This window comes from Passer domesticus, chromosome 3, assembly GCF_036417665.1.
Source record: "Passer domesticus isolate bPasDom1 chromosome 3, bPasDom1.hap1, whole genome shotgun sequence".
Taxonomy (NCBI): Eukaryota; Metazoa; Chordata; class Aves; order Passeriformes; family Passeridae; genus Passer; species Passer domesticus.
Genome location: NC_087476.1, coordinates 39,534,384 through 39,558,357, shown reverse-complemented (window position 1 = coordinate 39,558,357; position 23,974 = coordinate 39,534,384). Strand labels below are relative to the sequence as shown.

Sequence of the window (23,974 nt, the reverse complement as noted above, 5' to 3'; positions counted from 1 at the left end):
CAATATATTTTGTCCTGTATTTTATAAGCAACATCTTTAAAAATGGCATCTGGAGGAAGTAACTGTCTTTCCAATTCTTCAGTAGTAGAGAGATTTCCCTATATTCCCCTTTCCCTTCCCTTGCTTTTTCATTTTCTCTGTCATAGTCTGCCTGCCCTCAATATAGGAAAACCACTGTAATAATAGGCATGAATCTCCTAAATATTTTTTCTGTTCTGTTCTTAATGTGGAATGAAAAATTATGATTAGCATTTCAATAACTCCAGTGCTACCAAGGGAAAGAACACAGAATAGAGTGGAAGGGAAGAAAATCCTAATTTCTTTAATAGTCATGGTAAGACATCAGGGCTATATTGTGAAGAAATCTTAACCCTATGTTTCTGCATTGCTGTGATGGCCCAGATTTTTTCCAAGTCAACTATGACAAGCCAGTCAGAAGCTCATCCTACAGCTTCAGTACATTATGGTCTTGCTAAATTTTCTCCTCTTCCACTGTTAAATGAGCACAACTTGAAGTTATAAATTTATCTGTAAATAAAACAATGATAAGCTGTTCTATGTAGGTATGCAGGGAATAGGCTCCTTACCAGAGAGTGCTTTAGGAGAACTATGGACGACTTGCAAATGATGATTTCATAGCACAATATTAAGTATTTTTTATTTCTGAAGATCCAGCTCAAACTTTTAGTGTTAAAAAGCATATGTTGATGATATTTTCAGATATGTGTAAGAGAAAACTTTTGTGATTTGAAAAGGGCTGCAGTAGGTAGACATTCAAGTGACACATTTCTTCATTTGGGGGATATTCATATGACATAGGCAAACAGGCTGTTGTTGTCTAGTGCTTTATCATTGCTAACCCACAGTGCTATTCAACACAGCCCATGGTGGTTATGGTTACTTGGTTCTTCTCCTTTGATCTACCAGACTAGTAATTTTCTTCTAGTGATCTATTATTTCCTAAAATGATAGGAAATAGTAATTTAAGAGATTAAGTGGGTGTACACTAAAGATCTAGTCACAGAGGAATCTTGCTTTAAAGGCATTATTTAAACCTCATATAATCAAAGTGAATATTCAGTGAGTTATTGCAGCTTTAATCTGTGCTGTTATATCTGTGATTCAGCATGACACTACAGCTTTCATGTTTTCTGTTTTCCACCTAGAAGCCTTTGAAGGGCTTCTGCTAATCAATGCAGTATTTGGACATACTGGAGAGATTTTGAGTAGGAATGTCAGAGGATCTTATTTTAAAGCTTTGAGATTTCTTCCCTCTGTCAGTGTAAAGACAGACCTTTAGTTTCTCTTTGTGCCTTAATTTATGTACAAAGTAGACCTATACAAAATGAAGGGCTATGTAGAAATGCAATGCTATTTTTAGACAAGACATTTATTCTATGCCAGAGTCTCTACACCCTCAAACATCTTCAGATCAGGTGATATTTAATGTGTTAAGCCTCAAAATGAAAGACATCTTTGCAAGTACTGCACTGCAGTCAAAAGCAGATAAGCATCTAAATATAACAGCTCTCCTGGTGTCAGGAGAATCCTCAGAAAATTGATAGGCAATGGTGTTCCAGGATACCAGTTCCAAGGACTCCAGTGCACTGAATTAATGCTGTTGTTGGTCTCAAGGAATGCTCCTCTTTGGGGATGTTTCCTACCTGTAAAGAGCAAATGAATAAAGATCTTGTCTTTCACAGCAAATAAATCAGTATGCAAATGCATTGAATATATTATAATAATGTGACTATATGGACAAGTCATGCAGATAGGTGGGGTGCTGATAGGTTATCTGTAGGAAGAGCTTTCATTTGAAAATATAAAAAGGCCTTAATGCTCTCTACAGATATCGCTATAAATGATGAACAGGAAAAACAGCAAAAGCTTTGTTCAGGTCAATAAGACTGTATTTTATCAAACTTTAATACGAGTGAAGACACATCCATTTCAGAGCTGATAATAAAACTGTTTTATTGAAAAAGAGGCAGTTTAAAATTGGTGTTTCTCATTCCTTTTTTATTTTTTTTGGCTGATTAAATCAGAATCACTAGCAGAATGGCTGCTAGTGATTTCTTTCTAATAAAGGTTGCTTGCAATGATGGGAAACAAAGCTGCCTTTCTGTCATCACACAGCTCAAAAGATGGATTTTCATGTAGCGTAAGACTAAGGCAATTACATGGGTCACCAATGAAAGTTGATATGAAAATTCTATTCACCCTTCTAAAAAAAGGCTACCTGGGAATTGAAACAGATAATGGGGAAAGGCTGAATAGTTTTGTTGAAGATAGACCATCACTCTTAGAGTCTTTATTTTCTGATTTAAAGCATGAAATTCTGTTGTAAGTTTTTAAGAGATTTGAAGCTACTTGGAAAGTTAATCACATTTTTTTTTACAGAATAGCAATACATAACTGATATTTATATCACAGCAATATTTAACTGTTTTTACCACCCATAATCTGTCAAAAAGAAAATGCTTTGCAATTAACCCCAGAGGACTCCTGAATCTACACAGACATTACAGCCTTTCTATTTACCAGCTTGAGAGATAGATGTGCCCAGTTTGCTTTTCTCCACTTTTCCTCCATATAGAATAGAAACTGTGTGACTGGTTAAAAACCCATTCTCCTATAAAAGAGTATGTGTATTTAATATGTGAGTTTTTGTCTATGAATTCTTGTCTAATGATATATTCTCTTTCCTATGTGTCTTTCAATCTTCATTTCCAATTGGTTTTTGCTCTTCTAATTTTCATTTCTCCTTGAATGAATAATGGATTTAGTTAAAAAGAGGGAGAATGCTGGGATTTTGTCTGACCAAAACAACATCCCTATCTGGATGTTTTTTGAATGAAGTTTTGCCATAATAAATCAATTTAAATTAATATAAGTAAACTAATTGATTCCATGTTTCAGATCCTGACATAGAAAAGGAATGATAAGATGTTCTTTTCATGCTTGCTTTATATACAATATATTTTTCAGATATAGCCTTTAGTCTAACTATTCCTATCCCAGGTCCTCTGGTTATAAAATGATGGTTTATGTTTGCTGGCCATTGAGGATGCTCCTATGGACTTTGTTTTGAACCATTGCTTTTGATTACATTGTATTGATATGAAGTTTTCACTGCAAATTTGAGTGTATGCTCAACAACACAGACACGTTCTCCACTGCTTGCAGATTTGTCTTAACATTGTTTGTCTTTCCAGACCTTCCCTGCACTACCTTCCATCTCAAATTATTCCTCCATCCTTTGACATTTTCTCTTGAATCACCTACACTACCTTACCTCAAATTTTCTTCTTCCTCTCTGTTTCTTCTTTCCTTACTCTGAAGTATTCTTCTCATTCCTATAATAGCACTTTATCTATATTTACATCACTATTATTTAACTTTCCTTATCTACTGGTTTTATTTCTCTTGTGCAGAAGTAGACACAAAAGAACAATTTTAGTCATTTAGTCTTCACCCACTAAATTTAAGGGTAATGGAAATTCTTTTGAAGACTTCAGAATATTGCCACACAAGACCATAAGATTTTTTTTAATGTGCATGTCAGCAAGATTTGTTATGTTACTAATAGATCTGAAAGCACTTTTTTCTGTCTCCTAAGATCTACGACAAAATAAGGAAGGAAATATTCCCTAATTCCATCCTTGCTTGTATGAAGCAAAAGACACAACATGAATCCTGGTGAATGAAATGTTCCTGCCCACAAATCATCATATAACCTGTTCACAAACTAGTGACCTCACCTGAGAACTAACAGATGTCAAACATGATCATAGTCCACTCTAAGTGCACACCATACTTTTTGAACTTCCATCTTTCTAAAATACCAGCATACATATTGTAACATTTTTTTCCAGAAAAAAGATGATTAAGCAGATCATTTAAATCTTCTTTAGAGTTCTGACTGAAGAGCAATGGGCGCTGGTGGTTTCCAGGCTTAACATAAACCTGGATAATACAGTGAACATCACAGGACAGGAACATGTGGAAAAAAAAGCAAGACAAATGGACATTAGTGAATAATCTAGCCACTTTTTTTTTCTTCAAACGGATGTTTTCCATTCCTCCCACCAACTTGACTGTAAGTATAGTCAATATGCAGCATAGTGAAACAGTGGTACACTATGAGGCCATAAATCATTGCCTCCTTCTTATTTTTATCTGCTACACTGAAGTAAAATAAACTGAAAACAAGGTATCCTCTCCTTATTCTATTTTTTATCTCTGCAGTTTGGTAGACTTGCCCCATAAATGTTACACATTTTTAGATGGGAAAATAAATACTGCATGTGCTTTTCACAATTCTTGTACAGAGAGAATTGTGAAAAAATCTTGTGTGGAATTTCTGGAAAATACACAGGCATGGAAAACTAAGGTAGCATCAACATCTTTGACTCTTTTCCTTGCAAAATAGTTAGCATAGCTTGAGAAAACCAAGAAGTGAAGCATATGCACTGAATTAAAAAACTCCAACTGTTCATATTTCAAGTGAATTGAAATGAAATAAAAATGACATCTAGAAATGCAAAAGAATAGAAAGTTAGTATGATGCTCAGGAGTTGTGACTCTTGGGCTAATTGAAAGACTAATAGCTTTGATGAAAAGACAGTGAGAAGTCTGTGTATTTCACAAAAGGCATTCTGCACTTAATCTGTAATCAGCCTATTTGCATCTGAAAAATATATTGGCATGGAAAAATGTTACTGTATAACTTGCACTGTTTAATGGAGAAATGACAACAGGAAATAAGGCAAAAAATTTTTCACTTGTTAAAATTAATCAAAAAATCATGATTACAGAGGGCATCAACAGGATATCGCTGGCACTGGGGTTCCAGAGAAGTAAAAATATTTTAAAACCCCCTTTTATTTAATTTTAAAAAAGATAAGTATATGCATATATGTTACTAACCACAGTGTTTCAGAAATGTCTATGAATCAAAATAGAAAATTCTGACTCAGTATTGTTACTGAGTACACAACTCAGAGCAATTAAATTCAAGTGATCTTGGAGCCTTTGTAACAGCTTTTTCTTCTGTTAGCTCATTTTATTTATTCAACATTTTAATTTCCTTAAAACATCCCAGGAACAAACAAATAACTTTCTTAATGTCACTTTGCCATACAATCAATCATATCTGTTGTAATAATGTTAAGAAATTATGAAAGATAAAGTATTCAGTGATAATATGGAAATGTAATAAAGAAGAGAATCATTGTATGAGCATTTTTTATGAAAGAGTCTGACAGGTTCTTTAAAAAGGAATGGAATTTGTTCATGACTATTTTTAGAGAAGGGTAATTTCCATAATATGACATGTTTGTTATAGCTTTGTCAGAGATTTCATAATTGAAATTTCATTTGTTTGCCATGGTAGGATATGGCATAATGATATCAGAAACATGGAAACATTTTTTTAAGGTGGCCAAGGTTAATATCACAACTGATAAGAGAGATATGATTATACTGCAATATTTCTCTTCATTGGGAAGTACAGAGGATCTGAGAAAAACCCTTAAGGTTTTTAAAGCCACACTGTTGTGTGAGTAGCCAAAGAAATACAATAGATACCTAATTGAATCTAGCAACTCAACAATAAAAATACTATTAATTATTCAAACAGACAAGACATGCAGCAATTATTGTCTCTATTTACCTTTTAGGTACATTTAGAATGCTCAAAATATATCACACTGTGCAACTGCCAGCTAACAGCTGTCCTACTTTTCCCCTGACTTTTATGCCTTCCTTACAAACAGCTCAGAAAGGATAGAGACCAGATTGACTCCTAAGAAGGTCCAAGGCACACTAAGTGGCTGACCACTGTCCTGGTCACAGTGTGACACACCAAGGAAGGGCAGCTCACATAAGGAATTCAAGAAAAATAAAGAAGTATCTTAATTATCAATGTGACCAGTCCATGGAATCAGAGCTATCACAAGGTAAATAAGTTACAGTATCATTCTTCCTCCATCAAAAATTCCATTTGATTTTTTTTTTGGCTTGTACTGCAAGCAGGAACTGTACCATCAAAGTGAGTCAGAGTCATAGAGGGGCCTTGGCTGCATCCTCAGGTTAGGGGCAATCAAGTTCTGAACTGAATACACTTGTTGCTAATACTGAAATCTAAAATGAAATTCAACTCATTATTTCTTCAATATATTCAGGGAATTACCTAAGATGAGAATTTATCCTTTATTACTGATGCAGAATGGTCAGATGTCAGCACTGATTTAATATATTTTACCATTTTTTCTCTGAATAAAACAAATTAAAGGAACTGAATGTGTACAATTAGTACAATGCCCATACATCCACAGAAGAGTCATAGTGTAGTTCTGCTGTGTGTGTTTCATTATTTTTTGTTCTTTTGTGCTTTTCTTTAATGAATGACTCCACTGGTCTTATATCTGTTTTGTAGTCACGAACTTGCAATAACAGGAGGTAGTATAAAATAAATTACTCTTATTTGAGTAATGCTCACTGCATTCAAATAAAGCTTTATAACTATAAAATCTAGTGGTCGTAATTCTGTGACTTTATAATTTGTTCTTTTATTTCAGTGAAGATACTTATGACTAAATATTTGGGACCTAAGGGAAAACCTAACTCCCAAGGTCCCTCATGATTACTAGAGAAAGACCTGTCTGCACAAATTGAAGCACAAACATTAAACTGAGTAAAAAATTCCTATTTCAATTCATTAAGGCAGGATAAACAAATGCAGTTCTCTAAATATATGCACCTTGTGCCATTTAAAACTCTCTGTAGTAGCTGAGCCTTCTGCATGGGATGAGAAAAACCCTGTGTCCTTTGGGGGAATAAGCGGAAACCAGGGGAATGTTGAAATGCATCAAAACCACTCTGAGATTGTTAGGCTTAGGCAATGAAATGTAGTTCTGTGTCAGAAACAGCTGAGGCAACAACTCAGCTGATCAAATGCTAATGTCCGCTGAAATCTTAGTTGGATCACTCTAAATCCTTTGGCTAGAAATCTGTTAGCAGGTGGGGCTTGAATGTTTACCTTGTGTGGAAATACCCACACAAAGACACTGTGATGACAGTGACGCTGTCTGAAGCTGAATCCCCTCCTGGCACTCAGGTTCAAATCACTGACAAAGAGATCCGAAGAGATTCTTGGCTTTTTATACTGTGGTTTCCAATGCAGTTATATGCTGACAGACATTCAGATTATTTTTCTTACTGTTATTGAATAATACCATACCTATAAAATAGCAATTTTGATGCAAGATGCTTTTATAGGTATGGTTGCGAAAGAGTGGTTTTTTCCTTATGTGCCATTACCTTCTTATGTGCATAATTTTCATCACTTTAACTGTAAGTTTTCATATTTTAGACATTGATGAGACAATGATTTTGGGGCAATTACCTGATCTTTCTTTTTATGTCCTTGATTCTTATAAAATGAGGAACTACAGTGAGAGTTCCCTATTACCTTTTCCACATCTTTCTTGAGTTTGAAAAGACATAATTACAAACACTTTGAAAAGAAAGCATGGGCATAATTGTGCAAAATGCTGCTCGTCTGTTGGCTACTCATTCGTTCTGGCTTATATCCTCTGTATGAAATTAAGACTAAATTGTGCAGGTGTTGTCCTGAAAGAGCCAACATCTCTGCAGACCAGGTGAGGATACGGTGTAATAATGAAAACATTATAAACTTTGAAGCATTTTTTTCAACAGTATTAGTGATAAACAATAGGAAATGATAGCACAGAAGTTTGTGTGAGCTCTTCATAGTAGCTTATCACCTGGCACTAGAAATAGGATATCTGAAATTCAGATAAAAGCATAGATTTTCCTCCTCACAGGGTGTTCATATCACAAGGCTATAGCACCAGACTGCAAAGAAAATGGAACGTGAGATATTGACTTTTCTGTCCTCCTTTAATGCTGTATAGAGAGAGAAATTTTGCTTCTCCAGGTACTGACTTAATTGTAAATAGAATGTTTTCTATACTAAGGCTTTAAAAGGATAAAAGAAGTAGATTCTCAAGAGACTTTGCTATACAAAAAGAAAGCAAATATTGTATGCCTAAACCCAAAATGTAGAAAATGTACACCTTAATACAATAGTGCATTATCCAGAAGATGCTTCTTTACCAAGAAATTTTCTGTTTATTTGCTATTTGACTTCCTTTGGTGTGTCCTTTGGTATGCCCAGAGTTAACAGTGGAGAAAAACTTGATACTGCTGTTATCCCTGTGTGTAAATCCCAGCAATATTTACAAAACATGCATGTTTACCTTGATTTTCACTCACTGGAATGAGAATTTGGTGCACCTGGACTATGGTAGCAGCTGGTTCTGCTGTGTGAGTGGGGAAGCATCTGCCCAAGGCAGGTCTGGCATGTGTGTGATGTGTGGGCAGGTGTTTCCACAGGTTGCCTGCCTGGAAAATTGCATGAGAATATGCCAGGTTGCAGAAGCACAGTGAATAGTTCTGTTACCTAGTTCCATTCCATAGGCTTTAGCAATGGACTTCACCCTGTACCAAAACATGTGAGCTAGACCACCTGTAGGCTCTGATTCAGCAAAACACTTTAGGGCATATTTTCAAAGGCACAAATGGCAGTTATGCAGTGATTTGCTACTGAAGATGAAAATCTTAAGTGTCTGGTTGACATCTGTGACCTTTAGATTTGGGCCTACAGCCTGTGTAGGTGCCAGTATTTCTTTCAGGGCATAACAATTCAGCAAAAGGTGGAAGTGTCTAACTAGTGTTTTAGGACAAATTATCACCAAATCTTGTCGTACTCACCATCACCCATATGCAGAAAATGCAAAAGCACATCCACTGTATGACTTAGACAAAAGGGTTTCACTAGCTGAATTCTGCACAGAGTAACTCCCTTGGGAACAGCATACTTCTCCCTTGGTAAGATGAGATGTTAAAAAAATAATATTTTCCAAGAAAAAAGGAATTAATATTTAATATAGAACAAGCTGGATACAATTTTATCACTGTCTTCCCACTTATGCTATCACAGAACAGCTGGAGGTCTAATAAACATTTTGCAACTGCGTTGAAATAACGTCAGTCAGCACAGCTGCAAAAGTGTCTCGAAGTGCAGTGAAGTCTGGAGTGACAGTGTGAAATGATCATACTGACATTGTATATTTTTTGATGTCTATTGTTTGCTTCTCTGCCTCAGACTTGTCTGGAAACTTTCGCTGTCTTTGAACAGCCTTCCATACTTCTGTAGACAAGAAGAAAGAAAAAATTATAGACTGTATGAAGCAAGAAGAGAAAAAGTCAATAAAATTGATTGCATTGGTTTGCCTCTTAAGTCACAAAAGCAGAAGCCAGGAACAAACTTTCTAAAATAAGTGAGGCAAATTCTTCTTTGACTTATGTGGAAATCAAGAGTAATTTTAATATCAATAAGTTTAGTGAGAATAAGCCTAAAGTCTCAAGTTGCTGTTTGGAAAGATTATGGATGTAAAGATGCCTCTTTCACTTCCTGACCAGCCCAGGAGCAGAAACAATGGAAATATCACAGGAAACGCTCCTCTCTCTCTCACAGCATTTTTCATAATAAAGCAACTTGCAAAGTCATGTGAATGTTTTTTACTGTCAAACATAAAAAATTGCCAAATATTCTGTGGTGTTCTCTGGCTTGCTCCTGAGGGTTGTTTTGGTTTAGGGGTAAATATCACATGATAAAGTAATTTAAAATATATGCCTGTTACTCTTTGTGACTAGAAGTTCCAATAACTATCTCAATTCAAACTATCTTGAAGTAGATTGTCTCTGAAGAAAATAAAAAATAATAATTTTGAGACTGATTCAGGGTCTTTGGAAATAATGACAAATCTTTTCAGGAATGTCAGAGCAAGTCTGTAATAAGGCTACATATATAAGAAAAGTAAGGAAGATTTAGCCATATTAGTTTTCATTAATAAAGACTGATGTTCCCTGGGAAATGTGTAAATCAAAACTTAATTTTGTGCTTGGCATGCTTATTCCATTTTGAGAATTTGATATTTTGCAGTGAGGACAAGACATAATTTATATTTGAAAGGGGATGGCATTTTTCATGCTTTTGATTAATAAATGAGCATTATGAAGCTGATCCAGGAAATTCCTGCATATCTCTGTGAGGAACTGATTTTTCTCATAAAATCTAGCAATTTATATAGAAATTACAATGAAAGTTATCTTACAGACATCATATATCAGACATAAATAAACACAATGATATCAAATAAAAACTGAGCATTGTGAAATAGCTTAATGCAACATTCCAGTGAAATAATTTATGTATTGAATCTGTTGTAAACTCCCTGTTTATACATTATTTATTAATAGATGAGGTCTTGTTATTCTAAGGATGAAGGGATTGGGCATCTTGCTCCGAGTGCAAAGCTGGCTGAGTCCATCTGATGGCCAAGTGCTCCCACCACCAGCCTGTCCCTGGCAGCACACTCCCACCAGCTCCCTTTTCTTGGCTCTTGTACAACCTCATAATGAGCCAATTTAAACTGGCTAAACAGTGTAAAGCTCAGAAAAATATTCACTGTCTTTGTTACATTTTTTTCTTAATTTGTTGGTGAACCAGCTCATGGTGGAACCACAAAAGATCAGTTTCTGGGTGGTGTCTAAAGGTCAGGGGTGCAGACCTGTCTGCGCGTATGCCACCAGCTCCCAGCTGGATGAACTCCATCGTATTCTTATTAACTGTCCACGAGTTCCTGAGGTTTTACTGTCAACAAAGCACTATGTCACATAACAAGACAATAAAACCTGATGTAAAGGAATTTGTCTTTCTAGAATCAAGACAGAAAAGAAAGTTTGGATCAACCCATGAGATAAAAGATAATGGTATAATTTAGGAAGAAGATAAATGTAAAAAGAAATCATGGGCCTGGCAGGGAAGCTGGCAGGGAAATAAAATACTAGGGTGGGAGGGAATCTAAAGAAATATCAGAAAAGGGAGTGTGTACAGGCTTGACCAGCTTTGCAGGTGTTGATAATACTTCATACTGTTATTATGCGAGTGAAAACAGAATTGCTTCCTCATTTGTAGGTCAGGAAGATTTTGTGCCATTGTTAATAACTTCACAAATCTTTGTTGGCTCTCTAGTTATTATGTTCTGTCTGTGGGAAAGGGAAATAAACTTTGAATAATAGGCAACACTATATTCATTCAATCAGGCACAAATGTCCTCTTACATTTTTGGGAACCAAAACTTCCAAGGTCTTGGTTCTTCAAAGGCAGGTGACAGGTGTTTTGCATCTTTTTGTATTACCTATTTGTAATCACCAAGACCCTAGTGTAATTCTCAGTGAACAGAGGAAAAAGTATTTCTTTGAATTCCTCCAAATTAGTAACTTTTTTCTAATCTTTATTATACAGAAAACCATTGGTAATTGCCATTACCATTGGTAATTCTGCCATGAACGGTCACTGAAAGAGGCTAATCAATTTATGATGGGGAATCTATCAGTCAAGTTTCGCTATTGATTTTTATTATTCCAAAAACCATGATGGTTGTTTATTGAATAATTAGCTTTCATTTTTTCTGTCTTGATATAAAAAGTCCCATCAGACTGCTATATACAGGTACTTAGAATTGAAGCAAAATTTTGTAAGACCTGAAAGAATAGTGAAAGAGAGACTTAAGAGATTTAATATATTTACATCACCTAATATGCAGTGTCTGTCCGTAAAAGAAGGAAGTTCTTTGGTCTTTAAGGATTTTGCAAACTTAGGCTCAGTAAGGGTTTCCGTATGGGTCTCTGGATGACGTCTGAAAGACCATTACTTTATAATCAGTTAGAGCAGAGGACAGGAATAGTTAGACGCAGAAAATCCTGAGACAAGCAGTTGTGGGTTTCCAGACAGTAAAAGCCTTGTGGATGAAAGGCAAAGAAAAAGCCTGCTGATAATAAGAATTGGTGGTGGTTGGAAACAACCCCAGATTCTGTTAAATTTCACGCCTTTTCTCCTCAGAAAGCTGATGTGTCTGCCCAGGTTAACTGTAAGCTCTGTGCAATGAGTCAGCACTGCTCTCACAGTCAGGGTTTTGTAGACACATATTATGGATTAATATAAGTCCTTTTAAATCCTGAACATATCAAAATAAGCTGACATTGCCACAACAGGATCTATGTTTTTCATAATTTTGTGTTAGCTTAGTTAACTTCTCTTTTCTGTAATTTGAATGAAAGAGAAGTGTTATTAAACATCATTTTCATAATGGATGGACATTAGTGCCACTGTTTCTGCAGAGAAGCTTTTGTTTTTTATCAACTCTCTTGGCAAAGAAAAAATAAAGTAAAATTATCTTGATGCAAAAATAGATAATTACTGCAAAACCATTCCATTTTGCAAGGGTAGATAAGATTAAGCTATGATATTGGCTGAATTTTTATTCACTTATCTAAAGCTAGTAAATGTGTAAATTAACGATATTAACTTTTTTTACCAAGCCTTTCCAGTTTTCTGTTCCCTTCATTTTCCCAGTCTAAATTAACAGAAGTACAGCAGTGAGCTACACAATGACAAACAGAGAAGTATCCGTGCAGTATTTCTAGCTGAAACAAGGATATTAAATACTTTATGAAGCAGCCAAGCACTCAGAGTCACCTAAGATATTGACCGCAAATTTTTGAGAAAGAGCTCTCCATTCACTGGTTATTTACTAATTCTAATAAATTTCCCCTGCTTTCCTCATTTGTTCAAGTACTTGAGAATAGATAAGTAATCTGGGAAATTTTCCAGTTTCAACTATAAAGTAATAAATAATTGAGTTCTTTGGCATTTAATGCATGAAATAGGATCCTTGTGGTCTGAAACAAAGACTGAATTCAACAATTTCACTCTGGCAAACTCTATTTTCACAGTGGAGTTACCACTATGAGGTTACAGTTCTGTCTGCAGGAGACAGAGGCTGTTCTCAGAGGCTGTTCCAGTACTGAAATGAATTGATTTGGGAGCCATGAGTAGTTCATGATTGTCTGTAACTTTCACTTACAGTGAAAAGCATTTTATTATTACCAGACAGGAGACATTTGATTGCTTATAAATCTGTTCCAGGGAAGAAATGCAGAATAAAAGAACTCTGTAAGGAGAATCCTAGCCATATCAGCTAATAACCACCTAGAAAGCGATGAGACACAGCAGCAGAGAAAACTGGCATGAAAGAAGACAAAAAAAGGAGCCTGGCTTCTTTCATCTGTGAACATCTGTTCTAAGGGCAGGGAGTCCTGTTTCTCACACTGAACAGTGCTTGCTACAAAACCAGAAAAGCCAAATGGGCGGGAGCTCCATCTTCCCAGGCAAATGCCATAACCTTGGGATTCCTGTGGTCTTTTTTTTCCCTGGTGCCCAAGGTGCCAAAGCTCCCATGCAGTCCGATCTGCTCCCAAAAGCTCAGGAAGCCTACAAGAATGAAGTTCACCCTAAGGTAGGCACCCAGAGACAGGCCAGCTCGAGTCCTCTCCAGCTCCAGTGACAGCAGTATCTGATGTATACAGACTTCCATACATGGACAGCTAAGTCTGAGACTCTTGGCCTCAGGTGGAGCCTCTCCATGCATTGCTTGCTGCCCAATATGCTGCTACTTCTGTGCTGTTAAAAACAGCCTGGGAGACTCAAGGCATGGGCTTAGTGTGTCATAACCAGGGTGCACATATGCCTTATGTAAGCCCCTGAATCCCTTCAGGCTACAGAAGGCAAAGCACATCAGCAGCTATGGCAACAACTTGCTGTATACCTATTACCTCTTGTGTTTAAGGAGTAGGATTTCTTCCTAAAAAGAGAGACTGCAGCGCTGCTTTGACTCATTGACTCACCTAATGGAATGTCTGGTTCCTAGCCATGAGGGTGGGCATAAGTAACATAAGTAGCAGCTGCAGGAAATTGAGACAAAATAAAAGAGGATTTTTCTGGCCAGTGGGGGAATGGAGAAAAAGTCTTTCGTTTTAGAATCCAGTGCCTGCAATACACACAAATGCTCTGCTCTTATTTGGATGTAGCTTATAGCCTTCATCTGTGAGAAATTTGCATCTAAAAGGAAAATAACATTTCTGACAGAGATATGATTATAAAACTGCTTTTGGAGAACCTGGCCGAGCATTTTCCCTTGTTTACTCCCCATAGTAACCATCCACCAAAGTGAACAGACAGAAAAGCTTTCTGTGATAAAGGACGGGTAACTGTGCTTTGCTCTTTCCTGGTGGTACAAATGATTTAATAGGTCTTTTATGCTGTTGTTGATCCTGGTATTTTCCAATCTATTACTGGGAACATAGAGATTTTTTCCTCCTTTTGAACATGATATATGAATCTCATGAATAGTATCTGTAGGTAACATTTGGCTGCCTCCCAGAGCAATGAAGAAGACAATGCTGGGATCACACTGTGATTTTTTTAATTTTCAGGGAAGGGGAAAAAAATCCATCCCACTGTGAGTTACTACTACTCTTGAAATCTTTATCCACACAAACAAGAATGGCTGAAATGTTTGGATACAGCAGAAGAATCATAAAAATGAAATACCATAAGCATAAAAAATTACTGATTTTTACCTTGTGTTTCAGCCAGTAACAACTCCACTGAGAACAGAATATGTAGGGGCAGAGGATATAATATATACTGAAAGACAGGGGAAGAATTTTCAGTATTTGTTAAATCAACACTTTTCCCTTTTCTGTACCCACAGAGTAACTTTTTCTCCTCTCCATCAAGCTGAAAGTTATTTGAGATTGTACTTTGCTTTTTCAGTAAGAATTGATAAAAAAGCAAGAGATTGTTAAAATTGTCCCCTTGCCTGCTATATTACTTGGTTTAAACATCCTAGGAGCTGTCATTTTCCAAGGACAGCACTCAATCTTTCTTCCTCTAGTTTACCAAAATGTTACTGAGCTTCACCTCAGTACAAGTGAATAGCAAGCCTCCAATGCAATGCTTTGCTGCTTTTGAGAGCAGACTCCTGTGTAGTTTAGTCTCTGATCTGATGAAAGCAGCACAATCTGTTTATCTGTGCTGTGAGGGATAATTTTTACCTTATGTATCACCCTATTTAAGTTCACACCTCCTTGGTCACACCATGAATTTTTGAGAATGGCTGAATCTAAGGAACAAGGTCATTGCTGGCCACTATTCTGTCAAATATGACTGCATACCTCTTTAAAAGCTGCATTCAAGGAGGAAAAGGCCAAACTCCAGACCCGAGTGCTCACTGCAACATCTTAGTCTTCACTGTGTTTGGCAGCTCTTGATGTCCCTATGTGACATGTCCTATTCTCTGAGCACACACAGATGTAAAAATATTCTGTATACCGAGACTACAAATGACCTCACAGCTCCCTCTTTGTGGAGGAAGAAGTCACAGCTCCTTGAATCTCCTACAGCATTTCTTTCCTATGTAATTAATACTTTTTTCCCTACTGGTTGTGTCTAGTCCTAACTTTAAGCAGTGATGAATACATTGAAAGCAATAGCCAATTCTTAGAGTATTTTAATGGCGATTTTGAAATAAGGACAATCTTAATATGAAAGGTCAATTTATTCTGAAATGAAATATTTTTGTCCTTATGTACTGAATCATATTTATTACCTCTGAACATTCTTACTTTTTGAAATTTGCATTTTCTGTCATGCTTGCATTTTTCCCCTGACACATTGTTGAAAACAGTTGTAAAACTATATAGTTTATATCCATCATTTCCAGTATATAAAATGTCTCCATTTATAAGAAATATTGGCAGGAAATCTATATGGGAAGAAAGAAACATTTTAAAACATCATTGCTAAAATTATTGCAATACAAAGATTCAGAAGAAATGGGATTTTCTATAATTAAAATTTATGCTAAAACTGTTCATTACTCTTGACGTGGGTGGAGGTTAATAGCCTTTTCTTAACTTTATAAAGAAGGGTATGCAAATCAGACTGTTGGGCTTGAGGCAGTCTGAAGTTTTAACATGTGCTAATTCTTCAGTGGAAGTTGTTGAGCCTGATTTGTATCTTTCAGTGGAAATACTTTTCAGGGTGATTTCACAGAGGGAAATGAAGGAACTGGAAATGACTACAGACCAAGCAGGAACATCAACAAGGCAAATTATTAAAATATTGCTAGTCCAAAAGCATTGTCTGGAAGTTGAAAATTTGACTTTAAATATTATCTTTTATTGTTTATCCTGCAATTGCAAAATTGGCAAATGTTCTATACTTTCACAACACCTTTAGCAATCAGATGATGTTCTTTATGTCTGGCAAACTATTCTTTGCTATTATTGCCCATTCAAGAGAATTCCTACCAATTTAGAAATTAGTATAATTTCTTTTCCAATGCCCAAAGAAGTGACTGATTTTATTTTAAAGAAAAAGAAAAAAGAATAATATGCTACTGTTACAATTTTGTGTCAATATTTAGTGATAAACACTTACTACTCAGCGATATTCTAATATTCATGAGCAGTAATTTGTAGTAGCATTATAAATTGAAACAACATTTTTCAAAAACCAAGTATTCATCAACAATATTAGCTCTTCTGTACTTTAGTGGTATTGGTTTATTTTATTTGGGTCTGTGGACACCCCTTACATTAATATTCAATTTATTGACATTCTTTTAGGGACAGAGTCATTGAAGATAATGGCAAGAACGTCTCTAATCTCAGAGACAGACCAGATCGGCTGAAATACCCTGAACTGGTTCTGAGGAGCAGAAGAGCACGTATTAGTGAATGCAGGAGTAAATTACACCATCTTTTTTAAAGGTAATTTCCCTAACCATTGTTCAGTTTAAGAGCAGCGAGACCTAAGGAAGGATATATTCTTTCTTCTAGTCTTTTAACTTTCCACTTGAGGCTTTAATAGTCTGTTCTTTAGTTTTTTGACTATGTTTTTATGTGTAAGGCAGGAATTATTCAATGGGATACTGGGGATCTGCTTTATACTTTGGGGGCAAAGCGGTGTCAACATGGGCTTTTCTTCTTGGAATGAAAGAATCAGACAGTTAAGGTTTTACACTATTTCTCACAAAGGTAAGGGTTCAAAATATGGTTAAATAAGAGTTGGGTTTAGGAAAGTTCCACTCAAGCTGGATAAAAAACTATAGGTTTAATTTCCAGCAATGACTTCTTGGTTTACCTGTGATCAAAGTAAAAATTGATATATGATGTCCTTACAAGCTGAAAATCCTCTGCTAGGATCAAAAATTTCTATATACTAGAGAGTCTTCAAGAGACTCTGACTGACCTGAGACCCAAATCTTGGTTGAACAGCAGCTGCTCTTGGGGTATGGTTTAGGCTATTTCCTATGATCTACACACAAAAAAAGTCTCAAAATTCAGATTTGGTGAGCAAATAAAACTCAAACTGACTACTGAAATCTTTCCCTACCCAAATCAGTCATCAAAGACACTTCTGGATTGAAAAGAGCATCTCCAGTGTATACAGGCTTGGAATGATGCAAATGAGTTCAGCAAAAGGAAATAAACACGCACACCCCTCAACTCTTTGTGCAAGAGGAGTCAGAAGCAAATGTGGGAGAAAAGGATAATTTGGCAGTTTTCGAGAAGCCACAGGGTCTGGGCTGCTCCTGTCCTGGGGGAAGTGAATGACCTGGCTCCTGCAGCCTGCCAGAGCAGAGCCAGAGGCATTCTGCTTGTGACATGCTGCTCCCAAGTTTCTCTGAGTTTCCTCTACTTGTCTGAGCAAAGCAGCTCTGGGAATGGCTATTGCTGCAGGGAGAAAAACATCTCCGTTCATGTGGCTTAATTCAACTCATTCAAAGTAGTTTATTGACTTATTAATGACACCTAATTAACTGACAATCAGTGTGTTACATATCCAGGACAATCAGTGTACTATATATTCAGGGTCAATATTGGCAATCCTACAAACAAATGATGATATCAGGCATGTACAGATCATTAATAAACAATTTATTTCTCGACCCCAGAAACTAATCCCCAGGAACATCCCCTCCCCTGCCTCCCCCTCCCCTCAACCCCCCAAGTCCCCAGCTATCCCCAGTCTGCCCCAGACCCATGGACCACAAACACTGTCACCCAACCAAGTATGTCCCTGCAGGTGTCACTGTCAGGGCACAGGCTCCTAGCAGTGCAGTTCCCTCCCTTTTGTCAGTCAAGGGGGAAGCACACAGGCACCCCCAAAACCACAGACTAACCTCCAGGGAAAACATCAGCACAAACATCTGCACACACATACATACCCCAGCATCCACACAGGCTTGTGGTTGAATTATTCTCCTTCTGGATTTTGGAACAGAAAGAATTTTTATAATTTGTAATAGGACTGACATGGATGTAAACACATAATCCTTAAAATAGTTCAGTCTTGTTAGTTAAGTACATTTTCTTTTTAAATGAAAATTTCCTGTTTCTGCCAAACCTACAAAGATAGGAAGGGTTCTTATCTCCCCACTAATTTACAGGCTATGCTAACTTGGAAACAATCAGCCTTTTTAGTTGTTATAGCTGCCTTCCTCAACAGATATTAAAGAAAAATGAAGCTATTAATGGGACAAAATCAATTTTACTGAACAGTATTCTGATTAAAAAAAAGGGAGATGATGATTTGAGAAAGTGGGGTAAGGAATAAATTGATGTGCCACCAGTGAATAGTCATCACCCATTAATTACAGGAAAGCCAACACCAGCAACATAGAACTCATCTGATTTGCTGTGAATGTGTTATCTTCATTCAAACAGGGTAATCTCTGACTTGTGATCTCAATGTTACGTGGCTTGGTTACAGCTCACCAGAACTCTGGCTAAATGAAAAACAAACAGGCTGTGTAATACCAGCAGAATAGTGGGCCTTCAAGACATAAATGGTTTTTTACATTAACTAGGGGAAAAAATTCAACAAACTCCAGACTGATTCCTTGTTTGCATATTGATCATTTTAAATTTAAGACCTAAGAGCTTTCAGATGTACAAAGTACAACCTGAATTGCACAAATGGATATTACTCAAGTAAAGTTATTTTTCCAGACTAGTTTAAGAAACTATGCCAATCTCTGGTATAATATCTGGTAACACTTCCATAGAAAGATGACAGAGATAGCTCTGATTCTGCATGCAGTTGTCTTAATTTCATGCTGACATGCATGACCAATTGATTTCCTGTACTTTTTACCTGGAAATTGTTGTCATTTCACTTTCATCAATTCAAACACACGGCCTTTTTGGCTTTATTGACCTTTCCTTGCAAGTACCATGCTATGGCAAACAAAACTGACATAACAAAGTTTACAGACAGTACTGCACATTTCAGAAGTACGGGGTATTTCTGGAGAGAGAATGTGCCATTTCCTTTTCCTTTCCTTCCAGTTCTGAGTGACAGAGGTGCTGCTTTCCTTTCCCCTCACGTGGTGTTATGAGACAGATATTATTCATCATTCTGTCAAGTTATTTCCTTCAAGTTCTTTAATTTTTGTTGGTTTTGGTTTTTTTTCCCCTGAAAAGAGGTTGTAAGTTCCCAGGTTTAAACACCTCCAGCACGGTGTGCCTAATCTCTTACTATTCTCTTAATTGTGTTAAATGGAATAAATTAATTTTCAAATGATCACAACTTCATTGCAGCTGCAGATACACACAACAGTTGCATATACAGTGTGATTTATCCTTTTCACCCAAAGATCTCGGTAAAATTAAGGTACATTATAGGAAACGGAGTGTTCAGAGTACTCCATGTTAACTTTGGTTTGGAGGAACCTACGGAGACCATCTAGTCCAGCCTCTCCTTTGAAATGGGTCTTCAGGAACAGCCCCTTCTCTGCATAGGCCTAGCAAGTCAAGGAAATGTACATATCACATTTCTAAAAAGAGCTACTAACCAGGTCTGCAGCTATGGAACAAGTGTCTGACCCAGTATATGCAAGATAATTTTGTCAGTGTGAAGAGAAAATTAGGATTCAGAAAAAAAGGAGAAGCAAAAACCCCAATGACAATTTCATTCAGTAGCCACATCACAGCCTTTTTCCTCTCTTCAGCTACCTTGCATTTAGTTTCTTAAATTGTATGAGATGCTTTTTATACCTAATTTTCAGTTTAAATGTTTTCTTTTATCTGCTGCAATGTTCTCAATCATCTCTTCATACTTGCTTTTTCTGCCTGCCTGAATCTCAGTTTGTGCTGAAATAATTGGCTTTATCTCTGCTTTTCAAATCATCTTTCCAAATGGATTTAGAGGTCACTGAGCCTACGTGTTCTTAAGTGCATAAATATTTTTTGAAAATGTAATTTAGTTCCTAAGCCAAGTACCTGCTTTTGAAAATTTTTCATTTATGCAATATGCACAAGTCAGAAAAGGAAATAAGTAAACAGAAATCTCAGTGCCACCATGTGTTATGTGCAAATGTTGGTTAGTATGAGAATATGCTTGGATAATATGCATTTTGAATAAATGCAAACAGAGAATTCAAGAAAAATACATTTTAGAATATAGAACTACAATATAGGATGTGAGATAATAACAATAATAAAAGGAAAAACAACAGAATAAAATTTAAATATCATCTTCTCTCACACTAGACTAAAAAGTCTGCAGAAAGTACCTATATGTTTGTAATTATATCCTGCTCACTCCCACTGAAGCTGATGAACATTCTCTCAGTTTTTTTTCCGTTGTTGTAGCTTCAATTTTTCACCTGTATTTCAGAAAGTCTCTTTCCCTAGAAATCTCAATATAAAGCAAATAATTTCTTTAGCAGGCCAGGTTATCTATCTGCTAATTAAATGAAACTTAATCATCCCATCAGGACTTTGTTAGGTAATTAGAATGGAAACAGACAGGATTTTAATATTGCACCCCTTTAGAAGTTTTTATTTCATTGGACCTAAGGGAAGTACATATCGTCCAACTGGAGTGGACTTCAAAAACCTCTAACCAGGTTTGTACATTACGCTCACACAACTCCATCAAAATCCATAAAGCTGCGATTATATTACTGAGCAAGATCGATGGGTAAGATTTGGTACCTGATTCAATAATTCATTTAAGAAACCTCTGAACATGAGGTGTCTTTGAGGTAAAGCCTCAGTGGAAGCAGGATTGTTACAGCTTATACTGCTGGTGAGGAGCACAAAGAGTTTTGCTGTGTTAGGAATAAACTCTCTGGGATAGTTAGCAATGGAAATGACAAATCATTTCTCAGAGTAGTAAATGTAATCTTAAATGGATCTTCAATAACATGCTAATTCAGTCTGGTATCTTGACTGTGGAATTAATTTTGTAATTGCCAATTTCAGCTGGCCGCGCAACTGCTTCTGTGAATTTCAAGGTGACCTTTGTAGGGCCATAGGATACATCCTACCACAGTGAATAACAATGTTGAATCATTTAAAGACCACTGTTTTGATTTTGAAATAAGTTATCCTCAGTGAATTTATCAAACATAGGAAATACTAATTGAATGGCCTTGTCAAACATCTCTGTTCACTGCCAAAACATAGATATTCAGAGGCTAATGAGAGTTCTTGTTGCATTGAAATGATTGGTTCTCATATTAATGAAAAAATCTTTATTTGATATAGGGATCACAGACAGACAGTGGAAGAAGATGGAACAGGAAAGTAGGAAAATGGGAGGCAAAGGGCATTTTTGGTGTAAAGTGCTGGAAAGGAAGACACCAGGAAGGCTCAGAAAAGGTAGTTGCTGGCTGATCTTCACCATGATCAAAGGCAGGCTTTCTAATACTCCTTTCTAATTGTAGCAAGATGCAGGGCCTAATACTGGGTAATTCATTGAGCTGAAAATAATATGATCCTGTCTGAGGGAGGCTTTTTCAGGAATCACTTACATAGCCTGTATGAGTTTTTTAAACATGAAAACCAAAAGAGCAGCTACTCTGACTTGTTCAAGCACAGCCCAAAGTAAATTAATTCTCTGTTTAAAATCTGGAAAACTAATGACAGTTTATTTTTTACTCTCCCATGAGGACAGTGATACTTCTTCAAGTAAAGACCTGGCAGAGATCGTATCAGGGCCAAACAGAGCAGAAACCCATGTTCTTATGAAAGCACATTTGATTGCCATCCTGTGGGAAAGATGCTGGTTAAGGGTCAGAAAAAAACCTCTATCTCTACCTCTCAATTCCAAGTGAATTGGCTTAGCTGTGAAATGAGAATGTACTGCAGCCATCTAAAAGTGAGTATCAATTATTTTCCTATAGTGCAACCAGGCTGCTTTGCGAGATAACCCAGTAATGAAGGAAGCATCTTTTCCAGCCCCATGAGGCAGAGCATCTTCACACAGCTTCTCACAACAGGCTGTGCCTGAAGGCACAATTTTGTACCCTGCTGAAGTGATCAAATGAACAGTGTAAAAATAAAACTCTACTAAAACAGAAAAGAATATTTAAATAATTTTGTGGGGTAGATTATAAAATTCTTTATTAAATCTGAAAGACAAATCAATTAATACGTTAACTGAGTCAAAATACCAGGCCTGTGTGCCAAAGTAATACAGTTGCTTCTCACCTTTAGGATCCTGTCTTGAAGCCTCTTTTGATTATCTTAAAAAGAGCTCCTAAAAGCTCCACACATCAGCACACATATGTGACAGAACATCCAAATTGGAAAATAGAAAACCAGAAAGCTGCATCGATTTGTGGTATCCTTGGGAAAGGGAGTCTTTCCTCCAAACTAATTCAGACACAGTGAAGAGCAGTGCAGTTGTGTTACATACATAGTCAGTTTCCTCAAAAAACGAATATTTTTTTATTTTCATATAAAAATAATGTGGATATTTTAAAATGTACATAATATTAAAATCCTACAGAAGACCTGCACATTTTAAGTGGCTAATAGGTATACTTCACCTAGAAACCTGCACTCCTGCCATTGGACATGCTACTCCTTGCTGCAAAGGGGGAATACCTTTAAATAATACCCCTTACAGTACTAATACATATATATAATACTTATAGCACTAATCATCTTGGTGGTCAGCCCTCTCAGGCAGAGAAAATGTAATAAAAACCAGAATGGACCGAATTCCTTCAGAGACAAGAAAGCCATCCCAAATTTGTCTTCAATTACATGATATAATTTATCACAAAGGACTCCTGGCCCTCTGGTAAGTTTCTTCTAGTTTATTATTTAGTGTGCCTGAGAGCATGGTGACTGCAACTGTAGCATAGATTTACCTTTAAATGTCTCTAAAGCCTTTCTTAACTTCCCCTCTTTTTCGCCTTTTTTTTTTTTCTTTTTTGATGAAGTAAGGTTTTTCAAGCTTGAGGGCTGATTTTTTTTTTTTTCAACAACTGCTCTGCAGTTCTGAATGGGGAACTAGGCTAAATCTACTGCTTCAGTTTGTTTAATTGATGGAAGATGGGGTGTGTGGATTTTCTCAGCTGAGTCTAATGAAACAAGCATTCACTTTAAAGAGAATATCTTACACTGCAGAATGTAAGTCTGCAAGGGAGGAGACTATAATTTTCTTCTTAGCTCCTGAAATGATCTGTAATGGGATGCTGGCCAAATCATCTCATTTCAGTGTTTCAGGACTCAGGCAAATGACTTCCATGGAATTTTGATAGGGTGATTAAAGAAGCCACCAGCTTCAGCTGGCTGTCTCCAGCCCTGCAACAAAGCCTATCACAAAGTATGCCAATACTTCAGCCATGCCAGTGCCTGACTTAGCAGGACAGACTGCAGGGAAGATTGATTAGTGCTGATGCTCAGCTGCAGCCAGGAGGGACAGAAGCGCAGAGTGTTCCTCTCCCCTTGCCAACAGAGCATGTGTCTGGCTCTGGATGGAGAGTTGGGTTTGGTGCAGTCCTGAGTCCTCCTTACAAGATTCAAGAGGAGAAATTTGTCTGTAAAATCATGTTTTGTGTTAATTACTTTGCTTGTACAATGACAGTGGATCTATGAATAGGAAATTGTACATAAAGAATTAACTGCCCATTTTTGTTAAATCAATATTTAATTTCCATTGATTTTTTTC

General features: G+C 36.6%; 1 long non-coding RNA gene across 2 annotated transcripts; it reads left to right on the top strand.

The window, feature by feature from the left end:
* Positions 1–2,810: 2,810 nt before the first annotated feature.
* LOC135298031 (uncharacterized) lies at positions 2,811–22,342 on the top strand. 2 transcript variants are annotated; one of them, XR_010359992.1, is made up of 6 exons: positions 2,811–4,099; positions 5,778–5,960; positions 13,082–13,451; positions 16,627–16,770; positions 21,559–21,672; positions 21,968–22,342. It is a non-coding gene; the product is annotated as an uncharacterized LOC135298031 (long non-coding RNA). The 2 variants fall into 2 exon arrangements; XR_010359991.1 differs by having other exon boundaries at positions 2,811–5,960.
* The last annotated feature ends 1,632 nt before the right edge of the window (positions 22,343–23,974 follow it).